The sequence below is a fragment of the Microcebus murinus genome, chromosome 4 (assembly GCF_040939455.1).
Source record: "Microcebus murinus isolate Inina chromosome 4, M.murinus_Inina_mat1.0, whole genome shotgun sequence".
NCBI classification, from domain to species: Eukaryota; Metazoa; Chordata; class Mammalia; order Primates; family Cheirogaleidae; genus Microcebus; species Microcebus murinus.
The window spans coordinates 5,225,070-5,235,245 of record NC_134107.1 but is presented as its reverse complement, the minus strand read 5'-3'; positions in this window follow the sequence as shown (position 1 = coordinate 5,235,245).

The window sequence follows — 10,176 nt, the reverse complement described above, 5'->3', positions numbered from 1 at the left end:
GGCGGCAAGTCATACCGTCCTGTGCCAACTGCCGCCGTCCTCCACCCACATGGCCTCGGCAGAGGTGGAGGAGGAGGCCAAGGGGCCAGGTCACCTGCCCAAGGCACAGAGCTGGGAATCAAATGCAATTTTGCTGGGCTGGGTGCAGAGCCTTTCGCCTGTAATCCCAGGACTTTGGGAGGACGGCTTGAGGCCAGGAGTTCGAGGACAGCGTGGGCAACGCAGTGAGACCAAGTGTCCACACACACAAAAAAAAAAACAAAAAACAGGCCGGGCGCAGTGGCTCACGCCTATAATCCTAGCACTCTGGGAGGCCGAGGCGGGTGCATTGCTTGAGGTCAGGTGTTTGAGACCAGCCTGAGCAAGAGCGAGACCCCGTCTCTACTATAAAAATAGAAAGAAATTAATTGGCCAACTATTATCTATAGAAAAAGTTAGCCGGGCATGGTGGCGCATGCCTGTAGTCCCCGCTACTCGGGAGGCTGAGGCAGGAGGATCGCTTGAGCCCAGGAGGTTGAGGTTTTTGTGGAGCCCAGGCAACAGAGTGAGAAAAGGAAAGGAAAGGAATGGGAAGGGGAAGGGGAAGGAGAGGAAAGGAAAGGAAAGGAAAGGAAAGGAAAGGAAAGGAAAGGAAAGGAAAGGAAAGGAAAGGAAAGGAAAGGAAAGGAAAGGAAAAAGGAATTAGGCAAACAACTAAACAAAACAGAAAAAAATTAGCCGGGCATGGTGGTGCATACTTGTAGTCCCAGCTACTTGGGAGGCTGAGGCAGTAGGATCATTTGAGCCCAGGAGTCTGAGGTTGCTGTGAGCTAGGCTGACGCCACGGCACTCTAGGGGAGTGAGTGAGACTCCGGGCAACAGAGTGAGACTCTGTCTCAAAAAAAAAAACACAAACAAACAAAAAAAAATTTTTTTAAGCAAAAAAAAAAAAAAAAAGTGCAGTTTTGCTTAACTCCAAGGTGTCCTTAGTCACTCACACCCCTGGCCTCGCCCGTCCACCAGGCAGGTCAGCAGGAAAGAAGGAGGAGCCTGGAGACCTGTGGAGCATGGCCTGAGCTCCTCCCAGCGGTCACCTCGGCCATGGGACTTCACGGGGCCACCGCTCTGCAGCCAAGCTATGCCACCAGCAAATACCTCCAGGAACAGGCCTGTCTCTGTCTTGGGGACAAGCCCGTCTTTGTGGCTCAGATTCCCACACACACAGCAGGCCTTGGCTGTGGGTGCCTCTCAGGCCCCGCCAGCACCCGAGAGGGGCTTCCCAGGCCATTTAGCAAGGGCTTCTTTTTTCTTTTAAAAAAAGTGTATTTGTTACTGGCTGGGCGCGGTGGCTCACGCCTGTCATCCCAGCACTCTGTGAGACCGAGGTGGGGGGATCATTTGAGCTCAGGAGTTCGAGACCAGCCTGAGCAAGAGAGAGACCCCCGTCTCTACTAAAGTTAGAAGGAAAATAGCTGCACAACTAAAAATATGAAAAAAAAATTAGCCAGGTGTGGCAGCACTTGCCTGTAGTCCTAGCTACTTAGGAAGCTGAGGTGGGAGGATCACTTAAACCCAGGAGTCTGAGGTTGCTGTGAGCTAGGCTGACGCCACGGCACTCACTCTAGCCTGGGCAACAGAGTGAGACTCTGTCTCAAAAATAAATAAATAAATAAATAAATAAATAAGTAAAATAACCATCTAATATAGAAAAAAATTAGCCGGGGATGGTGGTGCATGCCTGTAGTCCCAGCTACTTGGGAGACTGAGGCAGTAATATCGCTTGAGCCCAGGAGTTGGAGGTTGCTGTGAGCTAGGCTGACGCCACGGCACTCTGGTCCGGACAACAGAGTGAGACTCTGTCTTTAAAAAAAAAAAGTGTGCTCTCTAAGTGTTAAATGCCAGCTCCCAAGGTGTCACCAAGCAACATGTGGCTGATATGGCCAAGTGGGAGGACTGCGGTCAGCAGGGAGGAGCTCACCTGCCTGGGAGTCCGAGCAGGGTCCGAGGGGCGGCGGCAGGGGTATGTGTGTAAGGTTTTGGGCTCTAGTTTAAGGTGGGTGTTAGGGGGCTTCATTAGGGTTGAGCATGTCTGAGATGTTTCTGGCTCAGGATCGGTCTGGGCTGAGTCTGGAGACCCTGGGGGCCTGGCTGACCTATCTCCTGGCAGGTCCTAGGCAACCATTTCCAGGAAGTTCCCCAAACAAAAAGGCATTTACAACCTCATTTACCGGGTGAGAGTTTCCTGGTACATTATGCAACCAGAGAGCTGTACTGTGTACATGGTTATTTTATTTATTTATTTATTGAGACAGAGTCTCACTCTGTTGCCCAGGCTAGAGTGAGTGCCGTGGCGTCAGCCTCGCTCACAGCAACCTCCAACTCCTGGGCTCAAGCGATCCTCCTGCCTCGGCCTCCCGAGTAGCTGGGACTACAGGCATGTGCCACTATGCCCGGCTAATTTTTTCTATATATATTTTTAGTCGGCCAATTAATTTCTTTCTATTTATAGTAGGTACGGGATCTCACCCTTGCTCAGGATGGTTTCGGACTCCTGACCTCAAGCAATCTGCCTGCCTCAGCCTCCCAAAGTGCTAGGATTACAGGTGTGAGCCACTGTGCCCGGCCTAGATGGTTATTTTAAAAGAAATGAAATACATACATATCTTCCAATCTTCATAGCTTTATTTTCTAACATAGAAAATATTGTTAGATGAACCCCACATAAGCAAAGGTTTTGGTGGGGGGGGGTTCAATAATTTTTTAGTGTGTAAAAGTGGCCTGAGGTCCAAAAGTTTGAGAATTGCTAACGTAGAACCTGCAACTCAATGGGGAAAAGCCAGCAATCCCAGTGGAAAAACAGGCAAAGGCCATGTTTACGACAGGCTCCAACAAGCCCTTGAGCAGAAGTGCAAACTCAGGCATCAGAGAAGGCGGGGCCGGGTGGGTGGCTCACGCCTGTAGTCCCAGCTACTCCAGAGGCTGAGGCAGGAGGACTGCTGGAGCCCAGGAGTCTGAGGTTGCTGTGAGTTGGGCTGATTCCACAGAACGCTAGCCCGGGTGACAGAGTGGGACTCCATCTCAGAAAAAAAAACAAAAGAGAAAAGGGAGGGGAAGCCAGGTCTCAGCTGTCTCAGTGGCAGAGGTAGAAAGTGGCCAACTAGCCCCAGAGTTGGCAGGTGGGGACAGGGCACTGCAACTGTGCTGTGAACCCCTCTGGACAGCGCCCTGGGGGGGGCTAGGTCACCCTGAGGTGACCCTCCTGCAGGTGCACAAGGGCTGTGGGAGTGGCGGGGACATCCTGTGGGTGGGGGAGGGGAGAGACAAAAGCGCTAGATCCCACAGGGAGCAGGAAGTAGCCATAGCAACGTGATACCTGTGGAAGAAAACAGCTGTGCAAAGAAAGAAGCAAGATCACAGTTGCAAACATGTGGAATCAGCCCAAGTACCCATCAATACAGGAATGGATTAATAATGTGGTGTGTGGCCGGGTGTGGTGGCTCACGCCTGTAATCCCAGCACTCTGGGAGGCCGAGGCAGGCAGATTGCTCGAGGTCAGGAGTCCGAAACCAGCCAGAGCAAGGGCGAGATCCCGTATCTACTATAAATAGAAAGAAATCAATTGGCCGACTAAAAATAGATAGTAAAAATCAGCCGGGCATGGTGGCGCATGCCTGTAGTCCCAGCTACTCGGGAGGCTGAGGCAGGAGGATCGCTTGAGCCCAGGAGTTTGAGGTTGCTGTGAGCTAGGCTGACGCCACAGCACTCACTCTAGCCTGGGCAACAAAGTGAGATTCCATCTCAAAAAAAAAAAAAAGTGGTGGCCTAACACCTGTCCTAACAACCCGGGGCGGAGCTGGAGCCCTTCCTTCTAAGAGAATTATCGCAGGATGGAGCAAACAGGACAGGTGCTCAATGCTGAATGGGGAACAACTGATCACACCCGGGGGCCTGTGTGGCCATAAAACATAAGAGAAACCAAGGGGAGGAGGGCAGGATACATTCACACCCCTCGGGTACAACGCAGGCTATCTTGGCGTCCGGCACACTTACAACTCTGACTCAAACTGCACGAAAGCCAGTCATGTAACCAAAACGTTCGTCTGTACCCCCATGATATTCTGAAATTAAAAAAAAAAAAAAAGAAAGAGTGGAACGTGGTGGAACAAAAATTCTGGGTTTTACAACATACAGTTATTTACATTTACAACGGATTGATCACATCCAGTTGCAGATTCCTTTTTTCCTTCCCCACTCCCACCCACTGCCTCACTTTTGACTAGCCTTAAACAAACAAACAAACAAACAAAAACCCAGACAGGAAAAAGAAAAAAATAAAGTTTTAGAAAAAATATGCATTTTACAAGAACTTGTGCAAACAAAAGTTCTTAGAAGAGTTATTTAGGGACAAAGGGAATAAATATGTAAATACAACAAAAAAGAGAGAGAAAAGTTAATAGGTAAAGTGTGATGCTGTTTTTTTTTTTCTTTGCTTTTTTTTTTTTTTTTTGAGACAGAGTCTCACTCCTGACCTTGAGCGATCCTCGAGCCTGGGCTTCCCAAGGGTGCTAGGATTACAGGTGTGAGCCACCGCGCCCAGCCAGTGCCATGCTATTAACAGTCAAGTATCAGCAGGGCTATGAAATCAGATCCCCACCCACTCCCCAAAAGTGATCGTTACTATGAATTTGGCGGTTATCATTCCAATGAACAAATGTATTTATTTATTGAGACAGAGTCTCACTCTGTTGCCTGGGATAGAATGCCGTGGCATCAGCCCAGCTCACAGCAACCTCAAACTCTTGGGCTCAAGTGATCCTCCTGCCTCGGCCTCCCGAGTAGCTGGGACTACAGGCATGTGCCACCATGCCTTGCTAATTTTTTCTATATATATTTTCAGTTATCCAGCTAATTTCTTTTTATTTTTAGTAGAGATGGGGGTCTCACTCTTGCTCAGGCTGGTCTTGAACTCCTGACCTTTAGTGATCCTCCCACCTCGGCCTCCCAGAGTGCTGGGATTACAGGCAAGAGCCAGCCCCACCCAGCCAAAAGAGGAAGTTATAAAATCTAGCACAATAGGAAGTTGAAGCAAGTCTCACCTGCCCTACCCTAAGGCTGCCAATGCCAGGCACCCGGGGCCTCCTGCCCCAGGTGGTGGGGAAGCCCCCAGCCCCGGCTTCACTGGACAGCTGGGGGCCACCAGCCTGGGCACAGCCTTGGGGGATCCTGGGTCACTGTCAGTGGTAAATTGCTCACAGCAACCTCAAACTCCTGGGCTCAAGAGATCCTTCCGCCTCAGCCTCCCAAGTAGCTGGGACTACAGGCATGTGCCACCATGCCCGGCTAATTTTTTCTATATATATTAATTGGCCAATTAATTTCTTTGTATTTATAGTAGAGACGGGGTCTCGCTCTTGCTCAGGCTGGTTTTGAACTCCTGACCTCGAACAATCCGCCCGCCTCGGCCTCCCAAAGTGCTAGGATTACAGGCATGAGCCACTGCGCCCGGCCTGGATTCTTTTTCTAAAAAGTGTGGTCAAGTATATACAATGTAAACTGACCCTCTTAGCCATTTTTTTTTTTTTTTTGAGACAGTCTCACTGTTGCTTGGGCTAGAGTGCCAGTGCGTCAACCTAGCTCACAGCAACCTCCAACTCCTGGACTCAAGCGATCCTCCTGCCTCAGCCTCCTGAGTAGCTTGGGACTACAGGCATGCGCTACCATATCCGGCTAATTTTTTCTTTTTTTTAAAATAAAAATAATATTACTTTTAACATTTTATTATTTTGCTTTTGTTTTCTTTTGTAACAGGAAAGACATTGTTCTATTTATAATTTTTTCTATATATTTTTATTTATTTAATTAATTAATTTATTTTTTGAGACAAAGTCTTGCTTTGTTGCCCAGGCTAGAGCGAGTGCATGGTGTCAGCCTAGCTCACAGCAACCTCCAACTCCTGGGCTCAAGCCATCCTCCTGCCTCAGCCTCCTGAGTAGCTGGGACTACAGGCATGCGCCACCGTGCCCGGCTAATTTTTTCTATATATATATTATATATATATTCTATATATTAGTTGGCCAATTAATTTCTTTCTATTTATAGTAGAGACGGGGTCTCGCTCTTGCTCAGGCTGGTTTCGACCTCCTGACCTCGAGCAATCCGCCTGCCTCAGCCTCCCAGAGTGCTAGGATTACAGGCGTGAGCCACCTCGCCCAGCCTCTATATATTTTTAGTTGGCCAATTAATTTCTTTCTATTTTTAGTAGAGACGGGGTCTCGCTCTTGCTCAAGCTGGTTTCGGACCCCTGACCTTGAGCAATCCACCCTCCTCAGCCTCCCAGAGTGCGGGGATGACAGGCGTGAGCCACCGTGCCCAGCCCCTCTTAGCCATTTTTAATCGTACAGCTCAGTGGCGTAGCAAAAGTGGAAACCTCAAATTGTGTTTCCCTCTGTCCTCACACCACAGCAACAATGAACACAGAGGACGTCTGTGACCAAATGTGGGGGTTTGTCCCCACACACCGGGCTGCACTTCTGCGCTGACACCAGCTGACTGTCTCCAATTCAGTTCTGACTTTCTCTGCCGGGAGACAGCATCAGGTTACCAGGTTGAAGGCTCGGTCCTCAAAAGGGTTCCTGGCTTGCAAGTCTAGGACCAACTGGCTTCAAGGTAGGGGCCCCGTGACCCAGGCTTTGGGTTCAGTTACTTTGCTGTAGCGGCTCACAGAACTCAGGGAGACACTGACATTTACCAGTTCATTGCGAAGGATATTTTACATGATACAAATTAACTGCCGGAGGAAGAGTTACCAGGCTTAGGTCTGGAAGGGTCCCAGGCACAGGCACTCCCGTCCCTGGGGAGTTGGGGTGCGCACCCTCCCGGCAGGTGGCTGAGTTCCTGTTCACCCTCCTGCCTGCCTCCACCTGTCTTGGTGTCTAGAAGTTCCCCAAACCACGTCCTCTTCAGCCCTTTGTGGAGACTTCACTGGATGGGGTTGACAACCGTTGACATGTGGCCGGACAAGTGGGTGGAGCTGGTGCCGACAGCCCGAGTGGGGAGCCCCGCAGGGCCTGTCCGTCCCTGGGGTGTAGGGCAGGCCCCTGCTGCAGTGGGGGGGTCTTGTGACCGGCACTCAGACAAGGTGGGGCAGAGAATTTCCTTATGGCCAGTTTTCATACAGAGTGGAAGAGGAAAGTTAGAGTAATATGTTTATTTTTTTAATTTTTTTTTTTTTTGAGACAGAGTCTCGCTTTGTTGCCCAGGCTAGAGTGAGTGCCGTGGCGTCAGCCTAGCTCACAGCAACCTCAAACTCCTGGGCTCAAGCAATCCTGCTGCCTCAGCCTCCCGAGTAGCTGGGACTACAGGCATGCGCCACCATGCCCGGCTAAGTTTTTCTATATATATTAGTTGGCCAATTAATTTGTTCCTATTTATAGTAGAGACGGGGGCCTCGCTTTTGCTCAGGCTGGTCTTGAACTCCTGAGCCCAAACGACCCGCCCACATCAGCTTCCCAGAGAGCTAGGATAGAGTAATATATTTAATACACCGCTTTTATGGCTGCCTTTGGGGAAAGAGGTTCTGGCTCCCATGACCAGCCTTGGGGAGGAGGGATTCTAGTTTCTTTGGCCACGAGGGAGAATGAGGGGCGGGAGGGCAGGAGAAAGTCAGAGAAGAACTTTTGCTTCTGAGGCCTAAATCCCCCCCAACATTGTAACAGATGACTGTAGCAAGGGCTATGGGAGTCACAAGCTAGGAACTGTGGATGAAAACATTTATATAGATAGACAGATAGATAGATAGATAGATAGATAGATAGATAATATATACTAATAAGCATATATATACACCTATGTCATAATATCACAGGGATTAAGTACACTCGTAATGTTTTGCAACCATCTCCAGAAATTTTCCATCTCCCCAGCTGAAACTCTGACCCCATTAAACACTGACCCCCCTGCCCTCCCCAGCCCCCGGCCCCCGCCATTCCATTTTCTGTGAATCTGGCGGTTCTAGGGACCCCATGTAAGTGGAATCACAGCATTTGTTCTTTGGTGACTGGCTTAATTCACTGAGCACAATGTCTTCAAATGTCTTCAGAGTCGACCCACATTGTAGCATGTGTCAGAATTTCCTTCCTTTTTAAGGCTGAATAATATTTCATTGTGTGGACAGACCACGTTTTCTTTGTCCATTCATCTGTTGATAGACACTTGGGCTGCTTCCACCGTGTAGCTATTGTGAATAATGCTGCTGCTGAGAACATGGTGTGCAAATCTCTCTGAGTCCCTGCTCTTAGTTCTTTTGAAGAACCCATATCTTTTTTTTTTTTTTTTTGAGACAGAGTCTCACTCCGTTTCCCTGGGTAGAGTGCCGTGGCGTCAGCTCAGCTCACTGCAACCTCAAACTCCTGGGCTCCAGCGACCCTCCTGCCTCAGCCTCCCGAGTAGCTGGGACTACAGGCGTGAGCCACCACACCCAGCCAGAACCCATATCTTTTGAGGATAAAATTCCACAACTGCAATCGTTGAATTACATGGTAATTCTATGTTCAACTTTATGAGGCGCTTTTAGATTTTTGATTGTTTTCCACAGAGGCTGCTACATTTTTCACTCCCACCAACAGTTCACAAGGGTTCATTTCTCCAAACCCGAGTGCTTCCTGCACAGCGGAGCTGCCTGGTTTGCTGCAGGCGCCCAGGTGTCCTCCCCAGGCCCCTCCTTCCCCCAGGCTGCTCTCCCTCCTGGGCCCCTGAGGCTGTGGCTTCACCTCCTTCCTCAAAACTTACATTCCAGACCTGGTCTTTGAAGGCTACCGCCTCTGCTTGCAAGAAAACAGCATTTGGAAATGTCAGTGACAAATCTGCTCCTTCTGGGCCCTGGGCACCTCCCTTTCCTGAGGCCTGAGATCCTGGGGCAGGACGAGGAAACACTCCTCTGCGGGCTCCAGAAGCCGCCGCCCGGGACTCTGTAGAGTCCTGCTGGGGCAGGATGAGCTGGTCCCCGCCCCAGCACTGCGGACCCTCCCACAGGGCGCTCAGACCCATAGCAGGGGCCGGGCCAGCCAGAGTTCCCTGTCCGTCCAGGTGAGGTGGTCAGGGCGTCCCCTGGGACAGTGCCGGGTGAGTGACTTTGTCAGCTGCACGTCTGTAAAGCCCTGTAACCACGTCCAGGATGGAGGGAGCTCTCTGCCCTGGCCGGTTTCGGCTTGCAGATGGCGGGGGGCACCTGCCTTCTGTCACACAGGTGTGTCAGCAGCAGCAAAGGGAACCGCAGCCTCGGCCCCCAGGAGGCTCAGGGGGCTTCACAGACGTTGGTGCAAGATTTAGAGAAGGAGGAACCCTCGGGCGGTCCCCTGAGCCAGTGCGAGGGTGAGGTACTAACTAAGCGCACGGACACCAGCTTCTGGCACCCAGCCCCAGCGGGGTGTTTCCGACCGGGACTGAGCTTGGGCCCCTGGAGCGCAGCCCCCTGCCCACTGCCTGACCCGGCGCCTCGGCTCCCGTGCGCACAGTGGAGCTGCCTGCGACACGCACCTTTGTCAGTCACCTGCCACCCCACACAGACCTCCAGTGGGCTGAGGACTGCGGGCCACTGACGGAAGGGAGGACGGAAAGAGGAGCTGTTTCGGGCGCCGTCAGGGCCCCTGGGTGGGTGCCGCTAGCCCCTGCTGCACACAGGTGGGGGTGTCCAGCGCACCTCCACACAAGGCCGCCCAGCCCTCTGGAGTCTCCGGGGGCTCACCTGGAGGAGACCGAGCGCCGCTAGGGGGAGGGGAGTGCCAATGGGGAAGGGGCGCACTGCAGGGGCACCGACGCACTCTCCCAGGACGCACCACAGGGCAAGGGACTGGGGTCACCTCTCTGGGGGCGCACCTGGAGGAGACCGAGCGCCGCTGGGGGGAGGAGAGTGCAGATGAGGGAGAGGCGCACTGCGGGAGGACCCGCGCACTCTCCCGGGACGCACCACAGGGCAAGGGACTGGGGTCACCTCTCCGCTGCAAGAGCGCACCGCGCCCCCAGGTGTGGCAGGGCCGCCGGCCGCAGAGGTGGCGACCCTGCCAGCCTGCATGCGGTTCCAGTCCCGGGCTTAGCGTGCGGGACGCGGGCGCAGCCCAGGACGAGGCCGCAGGGGCCCGGCGGGCCGCATGGAGCCCAGGATTCGACGCCCCGGCCGGCCCGCAGCTCCGCTCGCGGCGA